This window comes from Gallus gallus, chromosome 2 (assembly GCF_016699485.2).
Source record: "Gallus gallus isolate bGalGal1 chromosome 2, bGalGal1.mat.broiler.GRCg7b, whole genome shotgun sequence".
In the NCBI taxonomy this organism is placed as follows: domain Eukaryota; kingdom Metazoa; phylum Chordata; class Aves; order Galliformes; family Phasianidae; genus Gallus; species Gallus gallus.
In genome coordinates, this window is record NC_052533.1 from 110,103,083 (window position 1) to 110,113,055 (window position 9,973).

The window sequence follows — 9,973 nt, forward strand, 5'->3', positions numbered from 1 at the left end:
CTCTGCTCTGCTCTGGTGAGCCAGGAGTATTGTGTCCAATTATGGGCTCCTTAGTTCAAGAAAGACAGGGATCTCCAAGAAGGAGGGCCACGAAGATGATTAAGGGTCTGGAGCATCTCCTGTATGAGAAAGGCTGAGACCCAGATCTGTTCAGCCTTGAGAAAGCTGAGGGGTTATCTTATGAATGCTTGTAAATGTCTAAAGAGTGAGAGTCAAGTGGATGAGACTGGGCTTTTTTTGGTTGTGTGCAGTGACAGGACAAGGAATAGCAGGCACAAAGTGGAACATAGGAAGTTCTATATGTACACGAAGAAGAACCTATTTATTCTGAGGGTAACAGAGCACTGGAACAGGCTGCCCAGGGAGGCTTTAGGGTCTCCTTCTATGGAAACATTCAAAACTCGTCTGGACACTTTCCTGTGCAACCCACTGTAAGGAACTTGCTTTAGCAGGACATTGAGCAAAGATGATCTCCTGAAGTCCCTTCCGACCCCAGCAATTCTGTGATACTGCAGATGTCAAAGAGAGGGTGTTCCCCCAGGCCCCATGAAGCCAAGCGGCCAGATGGGAGAGGAAGCTGGCATGCCTGGGAAAGACAGGCTGGGATGGGAATTCCTCTTGCAGGCACCAGCAGGTGCAGTCCCAGGGGTACGGCTGCCAAGTTGCCACATGTCTCCTCCTGCCGGAGCTCTGTAAAGGATGCACACAAACAGCCTAGCTGGAGAGGGAAACAATGAAATCAAATCCACAAATCATTCCATCAGAAGTTAATGAGAAACATCTTTGTTTTTCCCTTTGTGTCTGTCAGTTGTACAGTCCTACCGTTGCTTGTACCAGCAATGAGAGCAACGCTTTTGTTTGCCGTACGATAGGTATAAAACGGGCGGCCCTTTGAGGTAAAAAAAAAAAAAAAAGAGAGCTGGAAACTTCTGCTCTCACAGCACCGAGCCCACTACTTTCTAAACCGCTCAACGTGTGTTCAAACACCAACTCGGTTGAGTACATCGCGTGGTTCTTTCCTCGTTCCGAAGCTCCCTGAGGCGCGGCCGTGGCCGGGCCGCTGGGGGGAGGTGTGGGGCCGCGTTCCCGCCAGGCGCTGCCCGCGGCCGCCGCCTCAAGGCTGAGAGGGTGGGAGGTGCCCCTTGAGGGCGCCCCGAAGGGCCCGGTGCTGTTCACAGCCGTCGGCAGTGCCCCGGGACGTCTCTTGGTAAGAAATCGATCATAAAGAGCTTTTAAGGCTTCAAGTCGTGCATGGAGATAAATGAGGCAGCAACTCGGGGCGGGGGGCGGAAAGGAGGGTTTTGTAAGATAATGGTCCGTAAATGGGAAAGCTGCTGCTCTATTACCTTCACATTTCCTGGTGTTAGAAAACGCAATCTTTGAGGATATCTGTAAGTCAGAAATGGACAGATGAATGCTCTCCTTACAATGAAATAATGACGCCGTGGAGATCTTTAAGTTTGTCAGGAAAAGAAGCCCTGACAAGACAATATGCCAAGGCTCCTTAGGCATTTGCCTTTTCTTTCTCTTACCATATATAAATGGTGATACAAAGTATACATTAAGCAGGAGATCTTCGGGCCAGTTCTTAACCTGCTTGGAATTATATTACCCTACACGGTTCTACACACAGTCCCACTGAGATGCCTCTACCGTTGCTGTTCAGTGGGTGTCAATTCATCCCCCTAGGGCTCTGCTTACAAATTAAGGAACCAAAGGTATGCAGAGATTTAGTGCAGCAGGAAAGCAGTCAAACATTGGAACAAGTAGCCTCCTGGAATCAGATGCAATACGAATGAACAGCATTTTCATGTTTGTTAACAGAAGTACTACATGAAACCAATTTTCTTAGGTGCACTCCATGACTGTAATGTGGCAAGAAGCCCTGTAAGTACATACTGATATGGAAAAAGGTGTCTGCTTTTCACCCTCTGGACCCAGGTAAAAAGTGGCCAATTCCATGCTCCCCAGTGTCCCTGTATTTCTAGAATATAGATGTATCTCCTTCTCGGTGGCAGTTGACAGTGTTAGGCTAGGACAGAGAGCAGCCTATCTTCCCTTTACCATCAGTGAGCCATCTGTTTCTTCTTCACATTGTGTCTGGGAAAGATGTGGATGGATCGTGGAGTCATATTTTGAGATTTCCTCAAGCCTGGGAAATTTTTTAGTACAGTGTTTCAGAATAAGTACACAAGTTGCTCTGAAAGTAATGCCTCCTATTTATTACCTTGGAAACGAAAACAGATACAAAGAGCACAATAACACTAAGCGGCAGTGCAAATTCTCAGCTAAAAACCACTATTTTCAACATAGTCACCCCATTAGCTGATTCACACAGATGTGCTGATTGAGATGCTCTTCATTTCATGATGTGACAGCTTTGTATGGCCACCTGGAATGTGGCTTGTCTTTCACATCACTGTTGTCACTGCTGAAATGCACCACCCACTGCTTCACTGTGTTCACATCCACTGTTTGGTCTCCATAAATGTTCAGCAAGCACCAATGAATGTCAATGGGTGTAATTTTTTCAGCACAGGGGAGTTCAATTCCACACGTTTGCTTCACATGCATTTCCATGTTAGACACCATTCTGTCAGACTGCCTCTCTGCTGCCATCTGTCACATGGCAACAAAACATAATGGAATACTGATGGGAGGGTTCAGCCTCTACTGCCATACCACGTTCACCTCTGACATCGTGGATTCACATAATAAAATAGGGAGCATTACTTTCAGAGCAGCCCTTGTATATCTGTGGAAGATTGTTTTGTTCTTAGCTCTGCTGTAGACAACATTTTGTTTTCTGGGTTTTGGAAAGCCAATCTTTCCCTACTCTCAACTGCTTTCCCAAAGACCACTACAATCTGACACCTTTTTAGAGGGGAAATATAATGCCAACTTCATGTTTTCCAGTTTCTTCTGTAGAGTATAGCAAAAGCTTTGGCACTGGCTGTCCTCAACTCCTCCAGCTATGGCCCTGAGGAAATGATGCAGCACAGATCTGACAGCAGTCACAGTTGTCTTCCCTCTGCTCCTCAATACAATGAAACGTATCTATGGGTTTCTCCTCCTGCATGGCATGACAGACTCCTTAAAGTATTTTCCATGTTCAAAAGGAAACATCACTGCAAAGTCTGTTGGCTTGTGTCCTGCAGATTGCAACAAGCCTCAGCAGACAAGAAGCCGTATCATAGCGTTCTGGAGCAAGGTGAAGTGAATTGCCTAGGAGGCGATTTGAACTGTGTGCATCTTAAGCGTGAAACTCAAGTGCATGACTAAGGCTGGATAATTTCATTTCTTAAGGATGACAGCTCTAGTTGATACAACACAATCATGAGCAATATCATCTGGAAATACGCAGATCAGTTTCTGCACAGCTTAAGTCCGGCCTTATGTGCTTAAAGTAAGGAGAGACTTGCAGAGACTTTTCAACTTCTATTCATCTTAAGTGACTGTGGAAGAAAAGATATGGAAGAAAAGAAGAGGAAGGGCTCTTGTCATGTGAAAATGCACGAGCCCTGTTTCCAGCACAGTGAACTGGGTAGACAAAGGAGATATAATGTACTCTGCCTTTACACGATGAGTGATGCAGGACATCTATGTGTTTGAGTTTGATAAATGCAATGTGTTGTTTCAGAAGGCATTTGGAAGAGATTCTTGCAGTTTCTATCAATGAAGTCATCTTCTCTTTGAAGAGATTGATTGGAATAAAATCTGAGAAGGCTAATGAAGGAATTCTCAAGCCCTTCCCCTACCGAATGAATTTGGTACAGTTTTGAGGTATCATTAATTGCAGTGTTGTCCAAAGAAGACTTCCCAGATATCAGTGAGCTTGACCTGTGAACTTGGCTGAAAACTTAGTGTTTAATTGCTCTAATCAAGAAAATAAAACCCTTCACAGCTGACCTCGGTGTTTTCGCAGATTTTGTGATATTGCACAATGGATGGAGACTTAGAACAAAAGCACAAGTGCAGGTTCAGCCATTCTGAAATAAAACCTGTGTATATGCAGAGCCTCTGATGATATAAAGAAAATTCCAGCTGAGACAATCTTCCACTTATTTGTTTCATGATCATATGAACAAGCAGAGAATGTCCTAAGCTTTGTTCCCAGTACCCAGGCTGACAAGCTGTCTGGAGTCAGAATAACCCTGGCCTCATACTTCTTCCTACAGTCTCCTACTGAGTGTAAAATATGGCTGTCTTGCAGTTTGAATAAGGCTTTTAATATGCTATGGGATGTCACGGTCCACAGAAGTGGAATACAGTGTTCTGCTTGCTGTGAAATAGAAAAAAGCTAACCAAACTGGTTCCTTCCTCCTGAGTACATAGTGACTGGTTTGAAGTTCAGTCACTGAGACTAAAAATATCAGCTTGATCACAAAGGAAAGAAAAACATTCGACAGATGGATTTCGTCTTCCTTCAGCATGAACATCTATTTGCCACTAAAAGTTTGGTTAGAACGTTGAAGCCAAATAATGTGATCTCTTCTCAATCCATCAAGAACAGTCTGTGGCTTAAGGTGGATGCTATTTCAGTGCTCTCATAGAAAGCAAGCTATTTGGAAGGTTGTACACGGCTGGGGTAAAAGAAATGTTTATTTAAGAATATAAAGAGAAGCAACTCTTAAGAGTGGGCTTTTATTCCACTGTAGGGCTGTGCTCACCTGAGCTGAGGTGCTGACTCTGTCCTCACACCCACACAAATGGGCACAGATTGCTCTAATGAGAACAGGCAGTGCTTGGTGTGATGGTGCAAATGGCGGTGGTTATAGGAGAAGTGTCAGGAACAGCAAACAATTGGGTGGCATCAAACATCGCTAGAGTTGCTAAGTTTCTTACAGGTTTCTCACCACCTTTTTACCTCCTCGTCTTCCAGATAAGTTGCAATTAAGACCTACCTGTGGTCATGACCATTATCTGATATGAGATGTCATCAGCAAAATAAACACACATTGCTTTGTGTCAAACTTTTCTCAGTGATCAGGAAAGTCCATGGGGAAGGTGTATATCAGCGCTGAGGTATGCTGAGGTGTGACAGCTAAAGGACACTTTCTGGAAATCTTTGCTTCTTCCTCACAGCCTGTACCAAGGAGGACCCTGCCATGGCCCTGATTCTGAGGATTACGAGTGCATTTCATCATTTTATGACTGAAACCAGCACAGAGCTGTGTTTATTTTCAAGCTCTACAGAGTGCTGTTTTACTGTGTTGGACTCAACCAAGGCTACTGTCCAATTTTAATAGATGTATTTTCCACAGGAAATTAATGTATTGTTTCCCCAAAGCTATTTCAGTCAGCAAACCTCGCTGCAGGCTGCCTGAGCTGAACGTTACTTCAGCTGGCCAAACAAATCAGGTGCTCTCAGACAGTCCTCTGCCTAGTTTTGGCCAAGTGAGCTGTGACAGTCCGAGGGCTACCACCGGGAGCTGAACAACCCTACGTATTTTTCACATGGAAAACCATGTACGGAGAGGTTCCTAATTGCTGTGTTAGTTCTTTGGCAATCGGTACTGTGTGGAGTCACCATCACTGTAAGTGTTCAAGAAGTGTGTAGATGTGGCACTGAGGAACACGGTTAGTGGGCACGGTGGGGATGGGTTGATGGTTGGACTGGACTATCATGGAAGTCTTTTCCAACCTCAATGATTCTTCGATTCTATAATTTTAAGACTATATAGATATAATACATGTACTGATGTATGCACTGTAGTACCAGGATATGTGATGCTAAGCATATGATTTATGTTTGGCTGTGGATGAATATATATTTTTTACAGTACATTTTTTTAAAAATTAGTATAAATGCTTCAAATTCTTCCTCTTCCTGGGAGGTATTGTCAAAATGGCAGCGGAGGGTCAGCTTCACCTCTCTGGTGACAAAGCCTTACAAGCAGCCACCACGATGCCTTCCCCGATCTGTTCTCTGCCAAGATGACAAGTCCTTCACTGCTGTCAGCCCAGCGTAGGAAATCCACACGGCAACGCGGAGAATGTTTATTGTGGAGGGAGAACTTTTGCCCTGTGAAGTCACCTCCTAGCAGTCACCAGTAGGCTTCTGATATTCTATCACAGGAAATTCCTGGTGGGCCACAAAAGCAGTCCCCTGAGTGCAGCTGCCGGGGGAGCAGCGGTGCGCCGGGCCGCAGAGCTGGGCCCGGGGCCTGTGTGCACCCGAGCACCTGTGCCCTGTGAAACGCAGACCGTGTGCTCCCAAACAATGTCCCAATGAAGCATACGGGGGGCAGAGGTCACGCGAACCATTATTGTGCTGCATTTTATGCAAACAAAAAAAATGTATTAGAGGATGTGCTTTGTATTGTAACAAGGTACTGTAAGATTATATTTAGGCTTGGTGGCTTTGAAGCCCTTGGTAACACAACCGCATAATCACAGCTCTTGATGTTAATGAGGAAGTTATATTATAAGGTACTCTAGCTTACTGGGAATGGTGTAGGAAGAATTAATAACCTTTAGGAGAGCATATAAAACCAGCTATTGCAGCCTCAAATGCTGACTGTATGAAGTGGATATGATCACATCTCTGCAAAGGAGAAGGAAGAAAGATATCAACTAGCAATTACTGTCTTCACCTTGCCTGGCAGATAGCAGTTCCTCATACACCTTCATGGTACACAGCCCTCATTAGCATGTCATTTCCTTTGCTCTTCTGCCTCAGTTTCAGCAGGGGATCGCCTCAGCAGGGCTGAGCGGGGCGATGCACTGCAAGGAAGAGAACTTGGAACAGATGAGCACTGTGGGGCTGAGTGCAATAGGGTTGCATCTCCCTTAACTTAAAGGCTTCTCACTTTTAAAGATAGGGGTGTTTAAAGATAGGGGTGGAATCAAAATACTCACTAACTACTGTGAAAAGAGATGCTGTTCTTCCAGAGTGCTGCTATTAGCTCCTAACGATCAAAAGAAGCAATATCTGTATTAGATGTTGGATCAAAACAAGATTTGATCGAAATGTAAGCTATTCCATTCACACAAATTCAACTCCCTTTTTTTATCAGTCCTGAAAAGAAATTAAACTGTTCTTTTTTCTCCTCTCCTCTCTTCTCCTCTCTTCTCCTCTCTTCTCCTCTCTTCTCCTCTCTTCTCCTCTCTTCTCCTCTCCTCTCCTCTCCTCTCCTCTCCTCTCCTCTCCTCTCCTCTCCTCTCCTCTCCTCTCCTCTCCTCTCCTCTCCTCTCCTCTCCTCTCCTCTCCTCTCCTCTCCTCTCCTCTCCTCTCCTCTCCTCTCCTCTCCTCTCCTCTCCTCTCCTCTCCTCTCCTCTCCTCTCCTCTCCTCTCCTCTCCTCTCCTCTCCTCTCCTCTCCTCTCCTCTCCTCTCCTCTCCTCTCCTCTTGCAAAAATACTCTCTTTGGGGTTTCATAGGATTTTGATGTTGCACTCTCTGTTTGCTATTCCTGCAGTGCGCCTCCATGCAGTGACATTGACATCATCACGCAGCTATTGCTAGCTTTGTCAGAGCCAATTGTGTGCAACTGTGAGGAGCAGGGAGTCATGACTGGTGGCATTAGCTCTCGTAACCACAGCAGAGCAGCAAGGCACAGTTACACTTTAAGAGGTTGTGTGTTTTTGGGGAACTTGGGGGACTGTGAGCTTTTTACTGAGCTAATGAGTGTGACTATCTCCTCTTCTTATTGCAGAGAATATTTAGGGGAGGAATACCAGCACTGTACCAGCCTGCAGCAGCTGTACCATGTTGCTGAAAGACCAGAACACATATTCTCCAGGCCTAGAAGCAAGGGATTATAGAGGTACTTTCAGAAGGTACCCATGTGACTGAGAAGTGTATGCACCATTTTTAAAAAGCCCCTTGCTGAGAGATGATGGGCTGGGTAGGGCCTGCAGAGAAATCAAATGGACGTTTTCAAAAACTGTACCCCTTATTTTAAAAGAAAGGAAAACGTGAGGCAATCGCAGCTGATTCAGCATCCGGCAGTCTCAGCCAAGTCATATTTTACCTCTTCCCTTCCCTCCCCGCACAAAACTTCCAGGAAAACCTGCAAAGAAAAGGCATATGTGGGTAGGAGGAGACCTGCTTTTAATTTCTGTACCTCCTATTCAACACAATGCCACACAATGTACAGGATGCGAATATCCCAAGACACCTCATACAATACAAGTAACAAAAGCACACACACATGCACAAGAAAGGGGGAGAAGCAAGCATGGCAGAGTTACAAAGCAAAGTGCAGGTAAAGCTATCTCTAAAGTATCTCTAATGTAAAGGAGCTCCATGAAAAATTCATCTTTAGAAAAGGGAAATGGGGGACTGGAGAAATATTTCAGTGAACATGAGAACTAGATTTCCATTTCAAAGCAGTATTTACCTATTTTTCTCTGCTGTGTTGTATGTAGTGGCCAGGTCTTCATTACCAGCAAAGGAGGAGGTCCTAAAGAGGTCTTTGCACTGAGGTGCAACAGAGATGCTCCTATGGTTGGTCTACAGAGCAACCTGGTGTCTATAGAGCACTGAGTCCCATAGTGGCTGTGATGATAGCCTAAAGAAATGGCTGAGGTTTGAAGTGTATCACCACAGCTGTAAAGGTTTTCCCCTTCTTTCGGCTGAGGGGAGTGCAGGTAGGGTCTGCTCACTCCCAGGAAATACCACCTGGCCTGGTTAAAGGAGATCCTTCTGGAGATGGGACCACATCCATGTCTTGGTGAAGTGCAAAGTGCCTGGAGCAATGCTCAGCATTACAGCTCCTGTCAGCACTCAGTGAATGCATCAGAGCCTGATCAAAGAAATCCAAGGTTCCTCCAAGCCTTTTGCTGAGGCATGGTTCTGCATATCCATCAGAATGACCATGCTGTGGGTGAAGCACTAGCTCAGGCACAATTCACTCAAAGTTTGTGAGCTTGCAGAGTTTACAAGGAAAACACCATGTCTGAGCCAGCCACTCTTTAACGTTTGTCTGGAGTTGCTGTGAGATTTTTACAGCAAGGATGTATTGTTTTCAGATAGGAATGAAAGCAAAATACTTCAAACAATCAATCAAACAAACAAATAAACAAAACCATGGGACATGATCTTTACAATATATTTATTAGAAAGGACAATTTTTTTAACATACAAAAATAGGGCTTCATATGTAGATAGAAAGACTAGATGACTTTTAGTCACAAGGCCACTGACTGCTGCATCAAAATCCAATGTGAATATACAGAGGCAGAGAGGAGAAACTGCAGGAAGCAGAAGAGGGCTATAGCCATGAATCACTTCTCCCTGTGGAATGGGGTCACTAGAGTAACTTGTTTAACTGATTACGTATTTCTTCAGTGTTTGAGAAAAAAAAATGAAGCTGGTACTTTTTCATTGTACTTGTGTGTTGATCGACAGTTGCTATCAGTGTGGTGTAATTAGAGTGGGCAAAGAGGATCATTTTGTGAATCTCAGCTGCCTAACTCTATATCCATATCACAAGCAATATCTCATTCTTCCTTAATGGATGTTCAGTTACCGCATCAAATATGTGCTTTGTTTAATGTTATTGGAAACGGCAGTAAGAAGAAGAAAGAAAACAGCAAAAAGCAGAGAAATATTTGTTAGTATTGTATATTGTGAAGTGTGATGATAAAGAAGATTTTTATAATGGCTCTTGGAAGTGTCACTAATGGAACAAAATGTCCCCTGCCCACCAGCAGCCACAGAGCTGCAGCTGTGTGCCGCTTAAAACTTCAGCGAAGGACATAGATTTATTATGCTGTGTATCACCACTTCCTATATTTCTGACAGGACTGCACTCTGGCTTTTGTTTTTGTTTTTCTAAAAATAAAAAAAATATATATCAAAACAAACAAATGAGGCACTGCTGTAGAAAGGAAGGGTAATCCTAGCTGCATGTAGAGGTGTCTTTCACGGTTAGAATGTGTTTCATAGAACTGTAGAATCACAGAATGGCCTGGCTTGAAAAGGACCATAATGATCATTGAGTTTCAACCCCCCTGCTATGTGCAGGG

General features: G+C 44.4%; 1 long non-coding RNA gene across 2 annotated transcripts; it reads left to right on the forward strand.

Moving 5' to 3' along the window:
* Nucleotides 1-1,108: 1,108 nt before the first annotated feature.
* Nucleotides 1,109-9,610, forward strand: LOC121109894. Of its 2 annotated transcripts, XR_005857694.2 has the most exons (3): nt 1,109-1,207; nt 2,917-5,537; nt 7,657-9,610. It is a non-coding gene; the product is annotated as an uncharacterized LOC121109894 (long non-coding RNA). The 2 variants fall into 2 exon arrangements; XR_006937084.1 differs by lacking the exon at nt 7,657-9,610 and having other exon boundaries at nt 2,917-5,998.
* Nucleotides 9,611-9,973: the final 363 nt, after the last annotated feature.